Consider the following 6,925-nt stretch of genomic DNA (forward strand, 5'->3'; position numbering starts at 1 on the left):
TTGAGAGAGAGAGAGAGATCGAGAGAGAGAGAGAGAGATCGAGAGGCGTGGTCACGTGGTGTATTGCTTGCTGAACGCTTCCGAAAATAGCCGGATCAACAAGCTCACAACGTGTCGTTTCCGCGACCCGCTGTGAGTTTGTAGATCTTGCTATTTTCGGCTCCGCGTCGCCGTCCTCATCACTTCCCCGTTAGATACGTCATCATTACCTACACACGTTGATCATGCATGCTGCACACACACGTCCATGGATGAATTCGGACATATTACTGACTGACTGCAATGAAAGCCAGAGACAAAAAAATGCTCTGAACTTCTCAAATGCAAGTCCAAGCTATCCAAGCGACAGTGATCTCCAAACCATGGGGCATGGGCATCCTAAAAACCCAACGAAACAACAAGCTAAGAAACATTGTAATTACCATGACCAAATCTGCTAAAAGTAACTTTATCAATGATAAGGCAGAGGAAAATAAAAACAATCCTCGGGAGCTCTGGAAGCTTCTAAACGCTTTGCTTCTAAAAGCTTTGTACGTCTCTACAATAGGGCCCACCATTTTCAATTCATCAAAACATGTTGATGAATTGAAAATGGTGGGCCCTATTGTAAACAGTTGTATTGAGTTGTACTGTAATTCTGCAAACTGTTAATAAATAAATCAATCAAAAAACACCCTGGAGAATTTTGAAAATAGCACAAGGTCACACAATGCATGTTTAGATCTTATGGATCAGCTATTTTCAAAGATATATGGTTTAAAAAGTGGTATAACAGATTATGCTAGAACCCCTCCTATAAGGACTGATAGGTATTTTCTATGCATTTTGTATTTTGTGGGTGATGGGTCATTGACTCCTTTGACCTTTTAATCTGGTTGCCCTGTGCTCCACTCTCCACACTTCACGCTGTCTTATGGCGTTTAGTTAGTAAGAATTATTATTGCACTGTCTGGCTAGCTCTGCGAGCCTGCCCTGCATGTAACTGACCTTGAAGGCCAGGCGCTCCCTTATCATCTCGTTGCCATAGCCGAGACTGCATGACAATTTATCCTTAAAAGCCGGGTGCCATGCATTGCCAACCTCTGTGCTCTTCCGGTTTAGGGTCTGTTGGTTGGCCAGTGATTGAATTATGAACTACAGGTCATTCCCAAAACTACATATCCCATACATGAATTAGGATGATCTTCTGTATTGCCACGTCTATTTTGTACCATTCTCCATTTTGTATTGAAACCGTATAAATACCCAATGCCATTTTGGTACGGCTTTGAGAGACCGCGTTGGATGACCAAAACCCTCACTCTGAATGGATCTCTCGTCTGTGGTGAACTCAGGTAACATTTCGGTATTTAAAAGGTAATTCTCCTAGAGTAACATTGTTTATATTGGCTATTTACTTAAAGTATCCTGGTAAAAGCTAAAGTTAAGTATATATTGTAATTCGATTACTTCTAAAAGTATTTTGAGAGTTCCGGTGTTTCGGTGCTCTCAGCTCTCAGCTCTGCTGTCGAAGCTATTTATAGTAACTATTTTAATACAGTCCTCAGTAAAACATATGGTGGAAATATATCCATCAAGGACCCTTTTGAGAACCACACCACATACACACTAACACTACATTAAGTCAATCAATGCTCTGGCTATTGAAATGGTCATGTAAATAAATACTGTTAACTGATTTCAGTCAGGACCACTCTTGTCACTCATTTATTAACAGCTTAAACAATACAATGCATTTTATTATCCACAATTAATAGCTCCTATACTCCTACCTGGGTCATGCAGGATAAAGCAGGGACTGTACTGTGAGTGTTGCAACTCCGGGTGGGGGTCCCCGGAACATCCAGACCCCCAGGAGAGCACCCACGGGCCGGGCCAGTTCTGGCGAGCTGCCCCAGAGAGATGCATGCCCCACGCCCACAAGGTGCAGAGCCCCGTATGTGCCCTTAGGGGGCCTCAGTCACAGACTGAGCATTGGGACTGAGGGCACATATGGGGCTAGTTTTTTATATGCTACCCCCAGGATGAGGGTGATAAAACGACAGGGACAGGGTGAAAAGCGTACACTTATTTGTTTTGTATTCTTATAATTTCCCTAGTAAGCAGTTGCTAATAGTTCCTTATTCAGAGTATAGTAAATATGTTCATTATTATTGCCATGGGTACATGATGATCACATAGCATTCATAGTTGCTATAGGATAAGACAGTAGAGAGACAGGAAACTGAGTGCAGAGATGGGGAAAGAAATGCAACACAGGTCTGCACTATTCTGTCATGTAGCTGCCCGCCCAACAAGTTAACACTAGCTAATGATCTTGACGTTGATATCTTCAGTACAGCAGCTGTGATACACGTGACAGTGTGCATGTGCTAAGCATTTACACTACAGAACATAATAATGTGAATAAACCTTTAGTTTATATTTCTAAATGAATGTATATGACCTCCCCTCTAGCTGGAGGTTTCTCCCACAGAGACAGCCAGGTGCTCCTCATAGACACTGGGGCGGTGGGGCACAAATTTCAAATGCTGCAAAGCAGATTTGAAGACCCACTGACTGGAACACATAGACTGGTATTTCTCAGACACACACACACACACACACACACACGGTTACTTAACCACGCCTTGCAGTAATTGATTTTCCAGTCAGTGCTGTTGTGTAATCAAAGTGTCCATTCAGCAGTATTAGGTACTGTAATTAAAGTCTAAGTCTAAGTTCACTCAGCCCATGTGCTGCTCATTTATTTATTATCTTCCTTTTTCGCTCTCTCTCTCTCTTCATCATTCTTGTCTAACCATCCTTTGTGCCCCTCTTGCTTCATTTCTTTCCCTTTCTCTATTATTCTGTCCAAGTTCTTTCATTTCATTTCTTTTTATCCCATCTCCCTCAGCTCCTTCCCTCTTTCTGTGAGATAATCTCATTCTGTCCGTGTTCTCATTTCATCTTTCTCTGAATCCTAGTCTATCTCTCTCTCTCTCTCTCTCTCTCTCTCTCTCTCTCTCTCTCTCTCTCTCTCTCTCTCTCTCTCGCTCTCTCTCGCAAATGTCATGCAAATGCAAATGTCATGTCAGTCTGTATATGATGTTTAATCCACATGGGTCTGATCTGGCTTTCATGCCTGTCTCCCTAGAATCTTGTGAATCCATATATTATTCATTCATAGGAGGAGAGATAGATGTATCCATTTAAGGAGAATAAGCCTCCTGACAAGTAAAAGTCTCAAAGCAATAACTCGATGTGCATATGCCATATGCTTTATATAACTTTATTATTACCAGTAAAACGCCCTGAGGGCAAGAAGCGACCTCGTCGCATGCATGCATCCGCCTAGGTGATGGCAGACTGCTGGGCGAGCACTGGCGCTTTGGCATGGGGGGTCAGATCAACATAATGGAATGAATTATGTACTTTTCATATATGAAGCGTGTCTTGAGTGTACAGGGTTTGATGAGGTCAGCATCAACATATGGAATGTCAGAACAGGTCAGCTCCATATATGGAGATCTAAGGGTGGCAGCGGGGCCAGTGTCTTGAGTGTACTGGGTTTGATGAGGGCCCAGGTAGGGCCGAGCCTTAATCTTCGGGCCTGTTGAGAACTCTAGTTTTCGCTGACTGCACTAATAACTTTGGGACGAGCCCGTCTAGAGTTTGAATGGACAGGTATTTCAGTCAAAAGGGAGACATCGATGAGGAAGGACATGCTGGTGGGGTAGGATCAACATATGGAATGTCAGAACAGGTCAGCTCCATATATGGAGATCTAAGGGTTTGAGGTTTGGAGTTGCTAGCCGGCATGCAGATCTAGGTGATGATCCAGTATCCATGTATGGCTATCCAGGGTTTGATGAGGTCAGTGTCGTGATCTTCATATATGGAGATGGCTATATATGGTGGTGTGACGTGTCACGAGGCGTGATGTCACGAGGCGTAACGTTATATGGAGGCATGATGTCACGAGGTGTGACCATATATGGAGGCATGATGTCACAAGCCGTGACCATATATGGAGGCGTGATGTCACGAGACGTGACCATATTTGGAGCCGTGACCGACCGACCGACTAACGGGAAATGCAGGCCTACGTTTGCAATTAGGCCTATTACTATTTATTTATTATTATTATTATTATTATTATTAATTCCATATCTTGAAACGAGACAACCGATTGGATAGAGGGAAAATAATGTTTGGGACAGTCATTGCTACATGAGGAACAGCAGGTGGTAGCAGAGGAAAGGTTACTGACCACAGTAACCACTGGACAGCAATGAGGGATTTCCCTTCATCAGTCATCCCAACTGGCGTACAAGCCCACTTCACAAGGACGCTCCACTTGTCCAAGGTTTTATAGATCGAAAAGCAACGATTAAAACAACTTGTTTCAACATAAATTTATATTACAAAAATAAATGTGGATGAATCCCCTTTTGTCACTATGCCACTTGTCCCTGCCTCTGCCAAGTGCCAACACCTACTGTACTTGTCGGTCTTGGGGAGGGTGTAGACTGTAGACCGTCTCAGATACACATGCAGTCACCAGCCACAATGATTTTACAGGGAGGATATATAACACATGCTGGCTTGTGGTGTACATTTTTGTCAAAATGTGGACACTGGACAATAACAGAAACACATGATTGAAATGGTGCTCATATAAAGAGCTAGCCCTGAATAACAGAGTGTGGTGTGGAACCAAATGGACCCATGGTCCGGGGTCCATGATTTGGTTCTATTTGTACACTCTCGGAGGTCCTTGCAAATAACCACTAGTACTAGTTCAGTAGTAGGCCATAGTGTCATAGTGTCATTTGAACATAGCCTACTGATTAAGAGTGGCTGCTTCCACTGCATTGTGTCCTTATGTTGCCCTGTTTATGTACTGTTGTTGTTGTTGTTGTTGCTTTTTTCTTGATATTCTAGTATTTCTTTGTGTACAGCACTTTGTTTCAACCTTGTTGTATAAATATGTGCTTTATAAATAAAGTGGATTGGATTGGATTGGATAGTAAATAAGGCTCATACATATTCTGATGAAAACCTGGAGACTTGGCATTCAGTATTGGGTCTTATGATCAAAATAAGAACCTATTGATGACATGTGGAGGATGCTGTACCTCTCCCAGTTCCACTCCATTGACGATATGCATTATGCACACGGCTGCCATCTTGACAGCAAGGTGCTAACTACTGTAGGTGCAACTTCCCATAGACAGCCCATTCATCCAAACAGAAAAGTCCTATCTAATTGTAGGCTATTGAATAACGTCAAACTCACCAACATGGCAGCTGTACGAAAAGCTTGAATTATCATCTTATTAGTTTGGTTATCGTTATCAGTAAAGCAACCTCCTGCTGCCTCCTGCATTATGTGCAAATTCAAAACAGGTGGTACGCATGGGCTGATTGGGCTGTTGTGTTGAGTGATAGTCAACGAGCACCTCCAAACTCCAACATTTAGAAAAAGATCATCTGCAAGGAATTTCTTGACTGGGAGTATAGCTCATAAAACATGTCTACACTCTACACTGTCTACAGTGGATTTTTATTAAACAAACACATTGCAGATAGAAAGAGGATAGCCTAATTCAAGCTTTCCTGCCTTTCCGTACAGCTGCAATGTTGGTGAGTTTGTCGTTATTTAATACAATTTATAGAACTTTTCTGTTTGGATGAATGGGCTGTCTATGTGAAGTCAATACTGAACATGGGATCTATCATCTAATCAACCTGTAGGAGTCGCTACAGAGCAGCGACAGCTGACACCCTGACCCTCCCCAGCTGCCCATGAACAAGGCTAGCACATTGTGTTCATTGGAGGCCTGGAGAAGGATGAGGCACCGTGGTGGATCAATCTCCACAGTGTAGTTGGCAGGAACTTTACCCTTGCGTCAGCCAGTTTGTGTTGGAACTAAGTGTATAGGCTAGTTTAACAAATTCTACATGACCCAATAAGTTGTAGGAAACTACTGTATCCAAATAAATTCACATCTTTGAGATGGTTCAGGCTCTTTTCTGACTTTATTTTCCCTGAAAGGTTGAATATGTCCTCAGGTGACTGAACAGAAGTTTGATGTAGCCTTCCTGCACCAGGCCTTTTGAATTTGTGCAATTATAAACCAATGCTATTTCACACTGATCACAGCATACTGTATACTGTACGTACAGGATAAGGAGGAAGTTTGTTCATTAGTCAAACACACAAGACTGCTGATTTGAGCCTATAGTCTCAATCACTTGAACCAATAGCATCCCTATTCTGCAGGATAGCAGATCTACAAGTAGATTGTATATTTCTGACAAGAGATTTGGCGTAGTCTAGAGTGAAAAAAAAGCCTACCAAGTACTTGCAACTCACTGAACTCAGGTCCATTTCACTAAGAATAGAGGGGTTAAGTCTTCATATAAAATATAGTGAAACGTGACCTCCTGTGTCCCTACATCATTTATCTCTTTGTCCTGGGGTTTAAAAGACTCAGTCCCTCCGTAGACAGGCCATGACATCATTATGCCATGCGGGCAGAAAGCCCCTGTCAGATCTCATGGCTGGGTGGCTCCATACAACAGCAACACTGTGGTATGGCGTGCTGACTAAGGTGGTGGGATGGTGGTGGGGTTACAGTGTGAAACTGTGTGTGTCATACAGTGAGACTATCACCATATGGTTCAATTTGCTGGGGGGATCCATGCTACAGTACTGCTTCCCCTCTAGTCATTCATATTCATGGCCTGTGGGGATGTTTTATCCCTGCTTTTCTGGTCTGACGTTTGTAGACTGTCTGATAAGTTTGATATTTATGTTTGATAAAATAAACAACAACCCTGGCATAAATCTTTTGGTCACATTTTAGGTAATGTTTTCTTAGTATAAATCACATTTCTTAAAATAGCAAACTCACAGCAGGTTGCATTGTGGTGTTGT

Source organism: Protomyctophum parallelum (genome assembly GCF_964188405.1).
Source record: "Protomyctophum parallelum genome assembly, chromosome: 12".
Classification (NCBI taxonomy): domain Eukaryota; kingdom Metazoa; phylum Chordata; class Actinopteri; order Myctophiformes; family Myctophidae; genus Protomyctophum; species Protomyctophum parallelum.